Source organism: Schistocerca nitens, chromosome 9 (assembly GCF_023898315.1).
Source record: "Schistocerca nitens isolate TAMUIC-IGC-003100 chromosome 9, iqSchNite1.1, whole genome shotgun sequence".
Classification (NCBI taxonomy): domain Eukaryota; kingdom Metazoa; phylum Arthropoda; class Insecta; order Orthoptera; family Acrididae; genus Schistocerca; species Schistocerca nitens.
This window is the reverse complement of record NC_064622.1, coordinates 453,173,773-453,189,748: the sequence shown is the minus strand read 5'-3', so window position 1 is coordinate 453,189,748 and position 15,976 is coordinate 453,173,773. Positions and strand designations below refer to the sequence as shown.

At 48.0% G+C, this 15,976-nt stretch overlaps 21 non-coding genes across 21 annotated transcripts; 13 read left to right on the top strand and 8 right to left on the bottom strand.

The window, feature by feature from the left end:
• Nucleotides 1-42: 42 nt before the first annotated feature.
• Nucleotides 43-134, top strand: Trnai-uau (transfer RNA isoleucine (anticodon UAU)). The gene is given in 2 exon segments: nt 43-80; nt 99-134. It is a non-coding gene; the product is annotated as a tRNA-Ile (tRNA).
• Nucleotides 135-241: 107 nt separating this feature from the next.
• Nucleotides 242-313, top strand: Trnad-guc (transfer RNA aspartic acid (anticodon GUC)). Its single transcript has one exon. It is a non-coding gene; the product is annotated as a tRNA-Asp (tRNA).
• A 107-nt stretch (nt 314-420) lies between these two features.
• Trnad-guc (transfer RNA aspartic acid (anticodon GUC)) lies at nt 421-492 on the top strand. The gene has a single exon. It is a non-coding gene; the product is annotated as a tRNA-Asp (tRNA).
• A 593-nt stretch (nt 493-1,085) lies between these two features.
• Nucleotides 1,086-1,158, bottom strand: Trnar-acg (transfer RNA arginine (anticodon ACG)). The gene has a single exon. It is a non-coding gene; the product is annotated as a tRNA-Arg (tRNA).
• A 378-nt stretch (nt 1,159-1,536) lies between these two features.
• Nucleotides 1,537-1,628, top strand: Trnai-uau (transfer RNA isoleucine (anticodon UAU)). The gene is given in 2 exon segments: nt 1,537-1,574; nt 1,593-1,628. It is a non-coding gene; the product is annotated as a tRNA-Ile (tRNA).
• A 107-nt stretch (nt 1,629-1,735) lies between these two features.
• Nucleotides 1,736-1,807, top strand: Trnad-guc (transfer RNA aspartic acid (anticodon GUC)). Its single transcript has one exon. It is a non-coding gene; the product is annotated as a tRNA-Asp (tRNA).
• A 107-nt stretch (nt 1,808-1,914) lies between these two features.
• Trnad-guc (transfer RNA aspartic acid (anticodon GUC)) lies at nt 1,915-1,986 on the top strand. Its single transcript has one exon. It is a non-coding gene; the product is annotated as a tRNA-Asp (tRNA).
• Nucleotides 1,987-2,220: 234 nt separating this feature from the next.
• Trnam-cau (transfer RNA methionine (anticodon CAU)) lies at nt 2,221-2,292 on the bottom strand. Its single transcript has one exon. It is a non-coding gene; the product is annotated as a tRNA-Met (tRNA).
• A 287-nt stretch (nt 2,293-2,579) lies between these two features.
• Nucleotides 2,580-2,652, bottom strand: Trnar-acg (transfer RNA arginine (anticodon ACG)). Its single transcript has one exon. It is a non-coding gene; the product is annotated as a tRNA-Arg (tRNA).
• A 378-nt stretch (nt 2,653-3,030) lies between these two features.
• On the top strand, nt 3,031-3,122 carry Trnai-uau (transfer RNA isoleucine (anticodon UAU)). Its single transcript is given in 2 exon segments — nt 3,031-3,068; nt 3,087-3,122. It is a non-coding gene; the product is annotated as a tRNA-Ile (tRNA).
• A 107-nt stretch (nt 3,123-3,229) lies between these two features.
• Trnad-guc (transfer RNA aspartic acid (anticodon GUC)) lies at nt 3,230-3,301 on the top strand. The gene has a single exon. It is a non-coding gene; the product is annotated as a tRNA-Asp (tRNA).
• A 107-nt stretch (nt 3,302-3,408) lies between these two features.
• On the top strand, nt 3,409-3,480 carry Trnad-guc (transfer RNA aspartic acid (anticodon GUC)). Its single transcript has one exon. It is a non-coding gene; the product is annotated as a tRNA-Asp (tRNA).
• Nucleotides 3,481-4,073: 593 nt separating this feature from the next.
• On the bottom strand, nt 4,074-4,146 carry Trnar-acg (transfer RNA arginine (anticodon ACG)). Its single transcript has one exon. It is a non-coding gene; the product is annotated as a tRNA-Arg (tRNA).
• A 378-nt stretch (nt 4,147-4,524) lies between these two features.
• Nucleotides 4,525-4,616, top strand: Trnai-uau (transfer RNA isoleucine (anticodon UAU)). The gene is given in 2 exon segments: nt 4,525-4,562; nt 4,581-4,616. It is a non-coding gene; the product is annotated as a tRNA-Ile (tRNA).
• Nucleotides 4,617-4,723: 107 nt separating this feature from the next.
• Nucleotides 4,724-4,795, top strand: Trnad-guc (transfer RNA aspartic acid (anticodon GUC)). Its single transcript has one exon. It is a non-coding gene; the product is annotated as a tRNA-Asp (tRNA).
• A 107-nt stretch (nt 4,796-4,902) lies between these two features.
• Trnad-guc (transfer RNA aspartic acid (anticodon GUC)) lies at nt 4,903-4,974 on the top strand. Its single transcript has one exon. It is a non-coding gene; the product is annotated as a tRNA-Asp (tRNA).
• Nucleotides 4,975-5,208: 234 nt separating this feature from the next.
• On the bottom strand, nt 5,209-5,280 carry Trnam-cau (transfer RNA methionine (anticodon CAU)). Its single transcript has one exon. It is a non-coding gene; the product is annotated as a tRNA-Met (tRNA).
• Nucleotides 5,281-5,567: 287 nt separating this feature from the next.
• Nucleotides 5,568-5,640, bottom strand: Trnar-acg (transfer RNA arginine (anticodon ACG)). Its single transcript has one exon. It is a non-coding gene; the product is annotated as a tRNA-Arg (tRNA).
• Nucleotides 5,641-11,976: 6,336 nt separating this feature from the next.
• Trnam-cau (transfer RNA methionine (anticodon CAU)) lies at nt 11,977-12,048 on the bottom strand. Its single transcript has one exon. It is a non-coding gene; the product is annotated as a tRNA-Met (tRNA).
• A 287-nt stretch (nt 12,049-12,335) lies between these two features.
• Trnar-acg (transfer RNA arginine (anticodon ACG)) lies at nt 12,336-12,408 on the bottom strand. Its single transcript has one exon. It is a non-coding gene; the product is annotated as a tRNA-Arg (tRNA).
• A 378-nt stretch (nt 12,409-12,786) lies between these two features.
• On the top strand, nt 12,787-12,878 carry Trnai-uau (transfer RNA isoleucine (anticodon UAU)). The gene is given in 2 exon segments: nt 12,787-12,824; nt 12,843-12,878. It is a non-coding gene; the product is annotated as a tRNA-Ile (tRNA).
• The last annotated feature ends 3,098 nt before the right edge of the window (nt 12,879-15,976 follow it).

Here is a 15,976-nt window from a genome sequence, read left to right as displayed (position 1 = left end):
TGCAGCAAAGCGAATATGGCTAACTGAGAGCGTTTCGCTGTAGCCCCAGTGGCGCAATTGGTTAGCGCACGGTACTTATAAGGCAGTAGCCGTGAGCAATGCCGGGGTTGTGAGTTCGAGCCTCACCTGGGGCATACTTTTATTTCGTAGCAGCTGTCTCTGACAGCATCGGGAGGCTACATTTCAGATGTATCAGCTATGTCAGCAAGATTAATGTGCATTATAGGCGCTAGTTGCGTCTTCCTCGGTAGTATAGTGGTTAGTATCCCCGCCTGTCACGCGGGAGACCGGGGTTCGATTCCCCGCCGGGGAGGCACACTAGATTTTTAATTATTGCACTATCAGTCGCCGAACTTAGTGTAGACCGTTTACAGCTACTTGCAACAAGTGTCTCCCACACAGACAGCTGCCTGCATCCCGTCCTCGGTAGTATAGTGGTTAGTATCCCCGCCTGTCACGCGGGAGACGGGGGTTCGATTCCCCGCCGGGGAGACGCGATTTTTATCTCACAAACCTGCTCGAGTGTTGCGCGTGTGGGGCGGAAGAGCATTAACTTTGCCATTGACTTGCTGCAAAATCTTAAAAAATGATGCATCATAGGAAGTAGTTCTCGCATTCTTCACACTTCAGAATTACGGGGTTTGCTTTTGAGGCTGAATCAATGCCCCCAGCCGACTCTCTAGGCGTAATAATCGTGCTCGACACAATCAGGAAAAGAAATAATTTTAGCAGAGCGTGGTTTCGATCCACGGACCTCTGAGTTATGGGCCCAGCACGCTTCCACTGCGCCACTCTGCTGTGTGGGTGTATACTGGCTCTTCGTCACATCACTTGGGACACTTGGGCAGTGTTGTCTGCGTCGCTTTCACGCGCCTACATTTGATTGCGTAACATCTCCTACAGCTCTCAGCTTGACTTGTCTCGACTTTGCTCGACTGACGCTACGCTGACGCTTGCACGCAGCGATATTTACCACGATCGCCTCGACATGCAGCTGCGAGATGCACAGGAGTAACAAAGCACTGCACGATGCGGCGACATACGAAATCCACTGCCCAGCTACGCGTTGGCAACTAACAAAATGCCGACCCTGCCAGGATTCGAACCTGGAATCTTCTGATCCGTAGTCAGACGCGTTATCCGTTGCGCCACAGGGCCAGTGGCAGCATTTCTCGCTACGAGACAAGTGCAATTCGCTAAGAAACGTGTTCTCCAGGGCTCATCAAGCTCCCAAGGAAGGCACCACTCGTCCAGCTGCGTGGTCGCGGTGCGCCTGCAGAGCTTGGAGCTTGCCACACATCTGCGCTCGCTGTTCGACAGGTAGCACGAGGCAAGGCGCGCGTTTTTCTGCATTTTTTCGATGACGAGAGGCGGTTGATGTGCATGTAAGCGTAGCATATCAAACACGAATAGCACGAAGCATTCGTACTTAGGTGCCAAAGTCGCAGTATGGCCGCAGGTGGCGATCATATGTTTTTGTAGCCACCACTGGTTTGCAGCAAAGCGAATATGGCTAACTGAGAGCGTTTCGCTGTAGCCCCAGTGGCGCAATTGGTTAGCGCACGGTACTTATAAGGCAGTAGCCGTGAGCAATGCCGGGGTTGTGAGTTCGAGCCTCACCTGGGGCATACTTTTATTTCGTAGCAGCTGTCTCTGACAGCATCGGGAGGCTACATTTCAGATGTATCAGCTATGTCAGCAAGATTAATGTGCATTATAGGCGCTAGTTGCGTCTTCCTCGGTAGTATAGTGGTTAGTATCCCCGCCTGTCACGCGGGAGACCGGGGTTCGATTCCCCGCCGGGGAGGCACACTAGATTTTTAATTATTGCACTATCAGTCGCCGAACTTAGTGTAGACCGTTTACAGCTACTTGCAACAAGTGTCTCCCACACAGACAGCTGCCTGCATCCCGTCCTCGGTAGTATAGTGGTTAGTATCCCCGCCTGTCACGCGGGAGACCGGGGTTCGATTCCCCGCCGGGGAGACGCGATTTTTATCTCACAAACCTGCTCGAGTGTTGCGCGTGTGGGGCGGAAGAGCATTAACTTTGCCATTGACTTGCTGCAAAATCTTAAAAAATGATGCATCATAGGAAGTAGTTCTCGCATTCTTCACACTTCAGAATTACGGGGTTTGCTTTTGAGGCTGAATCAATGCCCCCAGCCGACTCTCTAGGCGTAATAATCGTGCTCGACACAATCAGGAAAAGAAATAATTTTAGCAGAGCGTGGTTTCGATCCACGGACCTCTGGGTTATGGGCCCAGCACGCTTCCACTGCGCCACTCTGCTGTGTGGGTGTATACTGGCTCTTCGTCACATCACTTGGGACACTTGGGCAGTGTTGTCTGCGTCGCTTTCACGCGCCTACATTTGATTGCGTAACATCTCCTACAGCTCTCAGCTTGACTTGTCTCGACTTTGCTCGACTGACGCTACGCTGACGCTTGCACGCAGCGATATTTACCACGATCGCCTCGACATGCAGCTGCGAGATGCACAGGAGTAACAAAGCACTGCACGATGCGGCGACATACGAAATCCACTGCCCAGCTACGCGTTGGCAACTAACAAAATGCCGACCCTGCCAGGATTCGAACCTGGAATCTTCTGATCCGTAGTCAGACGCGTTATCCGTTGCGCCACAGGGCCAGTGGCAGCATTTCTCGCTACGAGACAAGTGCAATTCGCTAAGAAACGTGTTCTCCAGGGCTCATCAAGCTCCCAAGGAAGGCACCACTCGTCCAGCTGCGTGGTCGCGGTGCGCCTGCAGAGCTTGGAGCTTGCCACACATCTGCGCTCGCTGTTCGACAGGTAGCACGAGGCAAGGCGCGCGTTTTTCTGCATTTTTTCGATGACGAGAGGCGGTTGATGTGCATGTAAGCGTAGCATATCAAACACGAATAGCACGAAGCATTCGTACTTAGGTGCCAAAGTCGCAGTATGGCCGCAGGTGGCGATCATATGTTTTTGTAGCCACCACTGGTTTGCAGCAAAGCGAATATGGCTAACTGAGAGCGTTTCGCTGTAGCCCCAGTGGCGCAATTGGTTAGCGCACGGTACTTATAAGGCAGTAGCCGTGAGCAATGCCGGGGTTGTGAGTTCGAGCCTCACCTGGGGCATACTTTTATTTCGTAGCAGCTGTCTCTGACAGCATCGGGAGGCTACATTTCAGATGTATCAGCTATGTCAGCAAGATTAATGTGCATTATAGGCGCTAGTTGCGTCTTCCTCGGTAGTATAGTGGTTAGTATCCCCGCCTGTCACGCGGGAGACCGGGGTTCGATTCCCCGCCGGGGAGGCACACTAGATTTTTAATTATTGCACTATCAGTCGCCGAACTTAGTGTAGACCGTTTACAGCTACTTGCAACAAGTGTCTCCCACACAGACAGCTGCCTGCATCCCGTCCTCGGTAGTATAGTGGTTAGTATCCCCGCCTGTCACGCGGGAGACGGGGGTTCGATTCCCCGCCGGGGAGACGCGATTTTTATCTCACAAACCTGCTCGAGTGTTGCGCGTGTGGGGCGGAAGAGCATTAACTTTGCCATTGACTTGCTGCAAAATCTTAAAAAATGATGCATCATAGGAAGTAGTTCTCGCATTCTTCACACTTCAGAATTACGGGGTTTGCTTTTGAGGCTGAATCAATGCCCCCAGCCGACTCTCTAGGCGTAATAATCGTGCTCGACACAATCAGGAAAAGAAATAATTTTAGCAGAGCGTGGTTTCGATCCACGGACCTCTGAGTTATGGGCCCAGCACGCTTCCACTGCGCCACTCTGCTGTGTGGGTGTATACTGGCTCTTCGTCACATCACTTGGGACACTTGGGCAGTGTTGTCTGCGTCGCTTTCACGCGCCTACATTTGATTGCGTAACATCTCCTACAGCTCTCAGCTTGACTTGTCTCGACTTTGCTCGACTGACGCTACGCTGACGCTTGCACGCAGCGATATTTACCACGATCGCCTCGACATGCAGCTGCGAGATGCACAGGAGTAACAAAGCACTGCACGATGCGGCGACATACGAAATCCACTGCCCAGCTACGCGTTGGCAACTAACAAAATGCCGACCCTGCCAGGATTCGAACCTGGAATCTTCTGATCCGTAGTCAGACGCGTTATCCGTTGCGCCACAGGGCCAGTGGCAGCATTTCTCGCTACGAGACAAGTGCAATTCGCTAAGAAACGTGTTCTCCAGGGCTCATCAAGCTCCCAAGGAAGGCACCACTCGTCCAGCTGCGTGGTCGCGGTGCGCCTGCAGAGCTTGGAGCTTGCCACACATCTGCGCTCGCTGTTCGACAGGTAGCACGAGGCAAGGCGCGCGTTTTTCTGCATTTTTTCGATGACGAGAGGCGGTTGATGTGCATGTAAGCGTAGCATATCAAACACGAATAGCACGAAGCATTCGTACTTAGGTGCCAAAGTCGCAGTATGGCCGCAGGTGGCGATCATATGTTTTTGTAGCCACCACTGGTTTGCAGCAAAGCGAATATGGCTAACTGAGAGCGTTTCGCTGTAGCCCCAGTGGCGCAATTGGTTAGCGCACGGTACTTATAAGGCAGTAGCCGTGAGCAATGCCGGGGTTGTGAGTTCGAGCCTCACCTGGGGCATACTTTTATTTCGTAGCAGCTGTCTCTGACAGCATCGGGAGGCTACATTTCAGATGTATCAGCTATGTCAGCAAGATTAATGTGCATTATAGGCGCTAGTTGCGTCTTCCTCGGTAGTATAGTGGTTAGTATCCCCGCCTGTCACGCGGGAGACCGGGGTTCGATTCCCCGCCGGGGAGGCACACTAGATTTTTAATTATTGCACTATCAGTCGCCGAACTTAGTGTAGACCGTTTACAGCTACTTGCAACAAGTGTCTCCCACACAGACAGCTGCCTGCATCCCGTCCTCGGTAGTATAGTGGTTAGTATCCCCGCCTGTCACGCGGGAGACCGGGGTTCGATTCCCCGCCGGGGAGACGCGATTTTTATCTCACAAACCTGCTCGAGTGTTGCGCGTGTGGGGCGGAAGAGCATTAACTTTGCCATTGACTTGCTGCAAAATCTTAAAAAATGATGCATCATAGGAAGTAGTTCTCGCATTCTTCACACTTCAGAATTACGGGGTTTGCTTTTGAGGCTGAATCAATGCCCCCAGCCGACTCTCTAGGCGTAATAATCGTGCTCGACACAATCAGGAAAAGAAATAATTTTAGCAGAGCGTGGTTTCGATCCACGGACCTCTGGGTTATGGGCCCAGCACGCTTCCACTGCGCCACTCTGCTGTGTGGGTGTATACTGGCTCTTCGTCACATCACTTGGGACACTTGGGCAGTGTTGTCTGCGTCGCTTTCACGCGCCTACATTTGATTGCGTAACATCTCCTACAGCTCTCAGCTTGACTTGTCTCGACTTTGCTCGACTGACGCTACGCTGACGCTTGCACGCAGCGATATTTACCACGATCGCCTCGACATGCAGCTGCGAGATGCACAGGAGTAACAAAGCACTGCACGATGCGGCGACATACGAAATCCACTGCCCAGCTACGCGTTGGCAACTAACAAAATGCCGACCCTGCCAGGATTCGAACCTGGAATCTTCTGATCCGTAGTCAGACGCGTTATCCGTTGCGCCACAGGGCCAGTGGCAGCATTTCTCGCTACGAGACAAGTGCAATTCGCTAAGAAACGTGTTCTCCAGGGCTCATCAAGCTCCCAAGGAAGGCACCACTCGTCCAGCTGCGTGGTCGCGGTGCGCCTGCAGAGCTTGGAGCTTGCCACACATCTGCGCTCGCTGTTCGACAGGTAGCACGAGGCAAGGCGCGCGTTTTTCTGCATTTTTTCGATGACGAGAGGCGGTTGATGTGCATGTAAGCGTAGCATATCAAACACGAATAGCACGAAGCATTCGTACTTAGGTGCCAAAGTCGCAGTATGGCCGCAGGTGGCGATCATATGTTTTTGTAGCCACCACTGGTTTGCAGCAAAGCGAATATGGCTAACTGAGAGCGTTTCGCTGTAGCCCCAGTGGCGTTATTCCGGCTCTAGCTGTCCGCGCGTTAGGACGTGTCCGCTGCTGCTCCGTGTACGTCAGTGGTGACGCCAAGTCCTGAGCTTTAGTTTGTTGCCGTTTGTGAATTTCTGTGTTTGTACGTGTCTGGTGTTATTGTGCCAAGTTTCTGTGTGTTTTCGTCCGTGATAACAGTCGTGCTTTGGAGGAATTTCGGTTTATTACCGGGATCTCCTCGTAACTGAAGAAAAATGGCTGGAATTGTCCGGAAGAATACCCTGGTTTTCTCTTTCGAGAAGGAAACACGTGCAGTGCAACCTACAGCTTTGGAAATCCATGACTGGTTGACCGACGTAATTGGAGTAAGTTCTGATTCCGTACATACCACCCAATTAGATGCTGACAAATACTGTGTCTTTGTCAAATTTTTTAATCCTGTGGATGTTGAGAAGCTGTTGTTGAGGTGGGGTAGTGTTGCTGACTTTGTGCATAGAGATGGGTCTAAAAGTAGTGTTTCGATTCGGAGAGCGGATATCACGTATAAAACTGTAAGAGTGCTAAATATTCCTATTGAAGTAGATAATCAGCTGATTAAAGAGGCGCTTTCGAAATACGGGGAGATCCAGTCCATTGTCAACGAAAGGTGGTCCAAATTGTATAAATTACAGTGTTTCAATGGCATACGATCAGTAGAAATGGAAGTTAAAGCCAATATACCATCTTTTCTTTCTATTGCTGGTCATAAAGCGCATATCGTATATTCAGGGCAGGTCCAGACATGTAATATTTGTAATGAAACGGGTCATTTCCGTCAAGACTGTCCTCGCCGTGTCTATGTCCTTAAAAATAGCCTTACGCAGCGTCAGCGTCTTACGCTTAATGATGTCCTGCCTAACATTCATCAACCTCCCCCGGCCAGTAATGATGGAGCTAGTACTTCTGATGTAACTGCCGTAAATGTCGCTGATTTTCCTCCCTTGCATGTAATTACCGATCGCAGTTCTTCTACCCACGAATGCGATCTGCAAACTAAAAAGAGACCTTTAGACACAACTGAAGACTGTTCAGACGATGATACATCGCAGTCCAACCGTAAACAAAAGCAATGCAGTGAGGGTGCGGGTGAGGACGTAGACAGTAAACATGTGGCAGTGACGCCAGCAGCAGAGGCCCTCCCGCCGCCGGCTGCTGCTGCCACAGCGTTAGAACACATGGACGCGAAAACACTGGCTCCGATCACGGCGACACAGGAGTCGATTTCTGAGGAACAGAAAGCGATGGATCGGACTCAGCCCTGCGAATCTACAGACCCACAGCACTCCCTTCCCGTTGCACCGATAGAGGTCGCGGAAGGAACTGAAACTGGAACTAGACTTAACAAACAGGACTGTGTCGAGGCCACCTCCACCCAATCGGCGCAAGATGCGGATCACTCGCGGTCACACACTGCCACTGCAGAGGTTCAAAGACGCAGGATAAAACCTCAACCGAACCTCAAAGCATCTCGTAACGCCGATAAACAAAAACTCGGAAAAGAGGATGTGAAAGCCACAAACGTATCATATGAAATAATTTCTGAAGTATCCCCCGAGAAAAACTCAAAGAAACTTGATGGTGCAAAACCCCACTGTAAAGATAAGTCTGACCTGGTAAAGAATCCGTCATTGAACTGACACAGCCAAGTCTCACTCGAGAAATGATACTGCTAAATGCCACCATGTTCCTGCACAATTTCGGTGACAACGGAATTACCAATATGCCAAATTCGTAGTTGACTGTTTTTAGTATAGTTTTTTTTTCTTTCTTCTTTTTCTTCTCTTACCTCCAGGAGTAATTGTTACTTTTCTCTGACAGTAGGGATTTTTTGTCCTTATTTTCATAAGGAAGCTACATGTGCCAGGCATACACAATAACAACTATAAACATTAACAGGATTAAGTCAGAACCGAAGATTGCTGCTCTCAAGGATTTCCTTTACGAATCAGGAACTGACATTGCTTTGCTGCAAGAAGTCGTGATGCCTGACCTTAAAGTTGCAGGCTATGTAGAAATACTAAACATCTCCCTCGAAACAAAGGTGGGGACAGCAATTTTAATCCGGGAAGGGATCCCTGTAACTGATGTCGAGAGACTGGACTCGGGCAGAGCAATAGGAATTAACGTTTTTGACGTTACTATTATTAACCTGTATGCCCCGTCAGGGACCTCCAATAGACCGGAAAGGGCACATTTTTTTAGAGAAGAAATAATATATCTATTACGGAAAAACCCGCCAGAACTTTTAATTGGCGGCGATTTTAACTGTGTACTCAATAAAAAAGATCAGACTCCCAATTTTAATTGCTGTAACGAGTTGAAGCGGTTAGTCACGGATCTAAAACTCAGAGATACTTGGGAAATTAAATATCCCACTGTTGTTGCTTATACGTACATAGCTACACAGTCCTGTAGCAGGATTGATAGGATATATGTGTCACAAGGTATGGAAAGATCCTTAGTTAAAGTCGAGACGATTCCTGTATATTTCTCCGACCATTGCAGTATGCTGGCTTCTCTCAATTTAAGGGCACAACCAACTCGCCGTTTAAGAAGTCAGTGGAAGCTGAACGTATCTTTGTTACAGGACAATGAGTTAGCAGATGTTGTCCACGAAACGTGGAATTTGTGCTTGCGCTCGGTAGATCGCTATGTGACTGTTACCGACTGGTGGTGCAACAGGGCAAAACCAAAACTGAGGAACGTTTTAATTCATTACAGTCTTCAACGATCCCGAGAACTCAAGAACACCATAGAGTTTTATTATGCAATGTTACGAAACTTGTATGACCAGGCGAGCATTTCCGGTATTCGTTTGGAAGACATTAAGAAAACTAAGGCCAAATTACTCCGTATTAAACAACAACAGCTGGAAGGACTAAAAGTAAAGTCAAAAGCCAAGACATTATCAGAGGACGAAACTGCTTCCTTGTATCACCTCTTGCGACACGCAAAATACAGGAGACGAACCTTTCTTGATGAGATCCAGACTTCGACCGGTCTGACCATTACTTCTCAGAAAGAGATTGTCAACGAGGTTTACAAGTATTACCACAATCTATATTCAGCCAGTCCGTTATGCGAAGAATCCTTCGAAGCATTTCTTGGCAGCATAGTTCCTCAGCTGTCAGAAGAGGAAAATGAAGGACTTCTTACTGATTTCACTGAAGAGGAACTCCACGAAACCGTCCGCAAGTCTCCTTTACAAAAGTCACCGGGGCCGGATGGGTTGCCCGTTGAATTTTATCTACGATACTGGTCACTCATAGGAGCACAGTTCACTCAAATGGCAAACGAGATTATCCAAGGAAAACCACTACCTGCTGCTATGAAAGAATGCACAATAGTACTAGTTCCAAAGACAACTTCGAAGCGAAATCTAAACAACTTTCGCCCTATTTCGTTGCTTAACTCCGACTATAAAATCATAGCTAGAATGTTAAATAACAGACTTTCACTTTTAGCCAAAAAAATAGTAAGTCAACATCAGTCATGTGTACCTGGCAGGACTATTTTCAAAAGTATTGCGGAATACAGGGACTTAATTGCCATCACTTCAGTGACGAACATCAAATGTGCCATTTGTTTTATTGATTTTCACAAAGCCTTCGACCGTGTGGATCACAGGTTCCTTCTTACAACAATGAGAAGAATCGGCTTTGACGAACGAGCTCTCAGTGTGGTTAAGAACGTTGCGTTGGGAATCAGCGCAAGTATCTCTGTCAACTGCCAAAGAACTAAGCAGATTCAGATACGGCGTGGCGTTCCTCAGGGCAGCCCGCTTTCCATGCTTCTATTCGTCTTTTCCTTGGAGCCGCTACTCCGCAGTCTCCACGTCAATCTAACAGGTATTACGTTAGCAGGTCACAAAACAGTCACAAATGCATACGCTGATGATGTAGGCGTCGTATTACGGAACGTCGATGACATTTCCAAATTAGAACTGCTCCTTAAAAAGTACTGCAGCGTGTCGGGAGCCACCACCAATGCCAATAAGAGCAGATTTCTAAACCTGCGGGGTTTTCAACACGTAACTGTCACTTGGGCAACACCGGTCACTCAGTGCAAATCACTTGGGACGACCCTGACTACGTGTCCACTAAAAATGGCAGCCCTAAATTGGAAAACTACATCCGGATATATTCAAGGAGCCATCAGAGAAAACCTGCCCCGAACTTTAAATCAGTATCAGAGAATTCATTTAGTTAATAATTGCCTTTTATCAAAAGCTTATTATACTGCGCAACTCTTTCCACTTCCCACCATGATCGCTGGAAAGATAATGTCAATCGTCACTAACTACCTATGGCGAGGTGAAGTGTTTAGAGTGACTGGGAGAACAGCTACCCTAGATCCCAGCAATGGAGGTCTGGGATTAACTGATATTAAGAACAAGGCCTCTGCTCTTTTCCTCAAACGGACCACTAGTCTTCTTAATGAAAACGCTACAAGCATTACAACTAAGCTATTTGAAATTCTTAGACCTGCAAGTCTCCACGCGCCAGTTGATGTGCACAAAATCAATCCCCGTCTTCGTCATGTGCGTACATTTTTCGTCGATCTGAGTTATATCAATAGCGACATAACCAATTCGCGGCAGTTAACGGCCCGAGCAATTATGTGTCTCAGAAAGAAAAATGAAGGGAAGAATAAAATAGAAGAAAAATATCCGTATTACGATTGGGCAACTATATGGAAGAATATCAACCTGCGTGGTCTCTCCTCCGACGCCAAAACATCATGGTACAAATCGGTCAACAATATAGTTAGCACCAACGAACGATTGCAGTCCATCGGGATTAGCCAAACAAACCTTTGTCTCAAATGTAATCTCCTCGATACCACAGTCCACAGATTCACGTGTGCTGGGCATATGGACAACTGGAAATGGTTGAGAGACCAATTGGCTTTCCTGACAAGATCATCCACCGACAATTTTCAGCCTCTGATACTTCTCCGGCCACAGATACAATATTTCCCTGCCACCAAAAATAACTCAATTCATTGGTTAATGGGAACATACGTTAGCTATGTCGTTAATAACTTAGGGACCGACAATATCATTGATTTTCATATGTACCTGAAAAATGAATATGATAGAATAGTTAAATATCCAGGCCATAAGAAGACGTATGGCAACATGCTCAAAATTGTCTTCGAGCGACTGGGAATCGGATGACAGCGAAGAGCAAACAAAAGACTTTCTTTTATACAACAATAATCGGAGAAGCAAAGAACACTATATGATTCAGTTCATCTTCAAATTTAAGCAACGCATTTAAGTCGCAACAAATGAAGGGAGTCCCGAAATTTTTTCCCACTTTTATTAAGAGAAGAAATTCATTTATTTAACGATTGTCATCAATCAGCACTTAAATTTAAATTTTTTTTTTTCAATTATGAAGCCTAGCCGAGATGGCAATTTATAATTAAAAATACAAAGCGCGCAACAAATGGAAATTCTGCAATTAGGTGACGGATGAGGGGCGGCATTGAGGCCAGGCCTCAGCATTTTTTGACCCCTGCCCTCCTTGCCGACGCTTACCTGACACTGAAAGCTTTAAATTAAAAATAATAAAAAAAGAAACAAAAAAAAAAAAAAAAAAAAGTCGTAGAGCAAAAAAAAAAAAAAAGTAGTATAGTGGTTAGTATCCCCGCCTGTCACGCGGGAGACCGGGGTTCGATTCCCCGCCGGGGAGACGCGATTTTTATCTCACAAACCTGCTCGAGTGTTGCGCGTGTGGGGCGGAAGAGCATTAACTTTGCCATTGACTTGCTGCAAAATCTTAAAAAATGATGCATCATAGGAAGTAGTTCTCGCATTCTTCACACTTCAGAATTACGGGGTTTGCTTTTGAGGCTGAATCAATGCCCCCAGCCGACTCTCTAGGCGTAATAATCGTGCTCGACACAATCAGGAAAAGAAATAATTTTAGCAGAGCGTGGTTTCGATCCACGGACCTCTGGGTTATGGGCCCAGCACGCTTCCACTGCGCCACTCTGCTGTGTGGGTGTATACTGGCTCTTCGTCACATCACTTGGGACACTTGGGCAGTGTTGTCTGCGTCGCTTTCACGCGCCTACATTTGATTGCGTAACATCTCCTACAGCTCTCAGCTTGACTTGTCTCGACTTTGCTCGACTGACGCTACGCTGACGCTTGCACGCAGCGATATTTACCACGATCGCCTCGACATGCAGCTGCGAGATGCACAGGAGTAACAAAGCACTGCACGATGCGGCGACATACGAAATCCACTGCCCAGCTACGCGTTGGCAACTAACTAAATGCCGACCCTGCCAGGATTCGAACCTGGAATCTTCTGATCCGTAGTCAGACGCGTTATCCGTTGCGCCACAGGGCCAGTGGCAGCATTTCTCGCTACGAGACAAGTGCAATTCGCTAAGAAACGTGTTCTCCAGGGCTCATCAAGCTCCCAAGGAAGGCACCACTCGTCCAGCTGCGTGGTCGCGGTGCGCCTGCAGAGCTTGGAGCTTGCCACACATCTGCGCTCGCTGTTCGACAGGTAGCACGAGGCAAGGCGCGCGTTTTTCTGCATTTTTTCGATGACGAGAGGCGGTTGATGTGCATGTAAGCGTAGCATATCAAACACGAATAGCACGAAGCATTCGTACTTAGGTGCCAAAGTCGCAGTATGGCCGCAGGTGGCGATCATATGTTTTTGTAGCCACCACTGGTTTGCAGCAAAGCGAATATGGCTAACTGAGAGCGTTTCGCTGTAGCCCCAGTGGCGCAATTGGTTAGCGCACGGTACTTATAAGGCAGTAGCCGTGAGCAATGCCGGGGTTGTGAGTTCGAGCCTCACCTGGGGCATACTTTTATTTCGTAGCAGCTGTCTCTGACAGCATCGGGAGGCTACATTTCAGATGTATCAGCTATGTCAGCAAGATTAATGTGCATTATAGGCGCTAGTTGCGTCTTCCTCGGTAGTATAGTGGTTAGTACCCCCCACCATTCTGAGTCAGCCGGCGGACGCGGTCGAGGTCGGACGTGCTGTGCTGCGCGCCTCGCCGTCGCTGTTTACGTGTGGTGAGTCACTGCGCTTGCTTCAGTGTCTACCAGTGTTTTGTGTGATCTGGAAATGAACTCGATTTCGTGATGTCTCAACCGAGTAGGAAAGACACACTGAAGTTTACTTTTGACAGAAACTTTGTCCGACCTAAATCTTTTGAAGTTGAGCAATGGTTAGAAGATGAAGTAAAGATAGGACTTGAGGATATAATCGGGATACATCTTTCGATTGTCAGTAGCACCGTTTTCGTTAAATTAGCTCGATCAGACATGTGTGAGAAAATAGTTGAATCTTGTGGTGGTATCCTAAAATTTAAACATAGCGATGGAAATGTGGGGGAAGTTGTTGTTTCGCATGCCGGCCTAGGAATACGGACTGTTCGAGTTTTTGAACTTCCATTTGAAATAACCAGTGAACAGATCAATGCAGTGCTCTGTCCCTACGGTAAAATCATAAGCAATATTGCGGAACGTTGGTCTAGTGCACATAAATTCCCGGTTCTTAATGGGGTGCGGCAATTGAAAATCGAGCTGCAGAAGCACATCCCGTCTTATGTTAACGTATGCGGGTATCGTGCGATAGTCATGTACGATGATCAGCCTCGAACGTGTGCCGCATGCAATTCGACGGGTCACGTGCGTGCCGAATGCGTGCAGAGGCGAGTGGCGCAGCTGCCTGCGGGCGAGGCAGCCAGGCCCCCCGCGATGACAACACTGCCTGTGACGTACGTCGCCGTAGCGCGTGGGCTTTCGGCTACATCCACGGTCACCGAAGTCAGTGAAAATACTGTTGTGCCTGCGCCAGTGACGCAACTGGGGACTGTTGCAACGCCGGAAGAGACCCCACCTAAACCCATAGAAGTATCGCCTTCCGTAGTAGTCACCGAAGAACAGGCATCCGACATGCAAACGGCTGCGTCCCAATCGGCCGCTGCTACTCCACGGGGGGAATCTCCAGCAGGTTCCGATCAAGGCCAACACAATCGTACGTCTCCCAGAAAAACTAAAAAACGGAGAGTTGCCCGCCAGGGTGCAGAACAGATTGCACCGGTTCTGCGCGAAAAGGCTAAACAGATAGGTGAACAACTCAGTGACAAAGCATCTGATAGCACAAACCATGATCATCCCTCCGCCAGTTTACCATCAGTCCTTGACAATGTCTCAGATGCTCTACCTCTGAACCCCGAACAGTCAGCTCAACTCCGAACCGACTGTGATGTCCACATGGTCAAACTCTATCCTGCTCCAGAGTCGGTAACGACCTCGACACAACCACCACCAACTAGTTGGGCGGACGATACAGAATCTACTGCCGAAGTAGACAGTATGGATACTTCCGACACGGTGACAGCCGTCACTTCAGTCTCCAAAGACGACGATGTTAACGAGAAAGATAACGCCTCGACAGAAACTGCCGCGCAAAAAGAACGCACGACTGATCCCTTTTCAACCGGAGACTATTATTAACTCTGCCTTTAAAGTGACTGTCAATACATGTTTTTGTTATCTGGAATTGCTTCAAAAGTGCTTCTACGACGTGACTTGTTTTTTCCAGCGTTATTTCTGTTTGATATCGGACTGATTTTAGGTATTGCTCCTGTTTAGTCCACCACTATTCCGCCACAGGCCTATCGACTTGCTACTCTCAATATTAATAAGATACGTAGCGCTCTTAAACTGCAACATTTAAAAGACTTTTTATATGCAGCTGATGTAGACATTTTATTTGTACAAGAAGTAACAGAGATCAGACTTGATTGCATACCAGGTTATAATGTGATCACTAATCCTGGGGCCGGTTGCGAATTAGGTACAGCTTTTATTGTGAAGGAAGGTATCATTATTACCGACGTCACAAAACTGCCGAACAGTAGGGGCATTGCGGGCACTTTTTATAACAACAGACTAATTAATGTCTATGCCCCATCCGGTTCCAGTAATAGACGTCAAAGAGCAGAATTTTTTAAAGAAGAAATAGTTCCTCTCTTTGGCGTCCGCCACACCAATGTCATCTTCGGAGGCGACTTTAACTGTGTCATCAGTGCAAAGGACCAGACTCCCAATCTTAACAAATCACTTGAACTGGAACGAATTGTACGAGACTTGCGCTTAGTTGATTCTTGGGAGCTCAAGCATGGGGCAGCACCTGGGTTTACCCATATCACGACCCATTCGGCAAGCCGTCTTGATCGAATTTATGTCACACCCACTTTGAGGAATAACATTCTGCAGTCAGAAGTATGGCCAGTGGCGTTCTCCGATCATGCTGCATACATCTGTACTATAAGTCTAGACCGACAACGGACGTGTCGATACAGGGGCCTGTGGAAATTAAATGTCTCACATCTACAAGACTCGGCGTGTCAAGAGGCCTTCCTCAATACCTGGCGAGAATGTGAGCAACGATTTGCCTCTTATAATTCGGCCATTGATTGGTGGCTCAGGTGCGCCAAACCTAAAATTCGGTGGTGTTTCATGAACTACGCACGGGAAAAGAGCTTTTGGCTTCAAAGGACGATTAATTTCTATTTTCATTGTCTGCGGGAACTGTATATGCTCGGTACTTCGGCTGTCGAGAATTGTCAACGAATTAAGAAAATCCAGGCCAAAATCCTAACCCTAAGGAGGACGCAGCTAGAAGGCTACAAAGTCAGGTCGCGGGTCCAGACTACTGTACACCAAGAACTCACCTCAGTCTACCATATGATCCAAGAAAGTAAGAACGGCTCCCGTAAAATACTGACGGAGTTAATTGCTGAGGATGGCGCAACGCTGACTACGCACAACGAGATTAAAGCGGCGGTGCTCAACTACTTCACCACCTTGATGTCAAATAAAGAAGTAAACGTGCAAGCGCAGGATGCTCTTTTGAATAATTTGCGCAACAGAGTCAGTCTCGT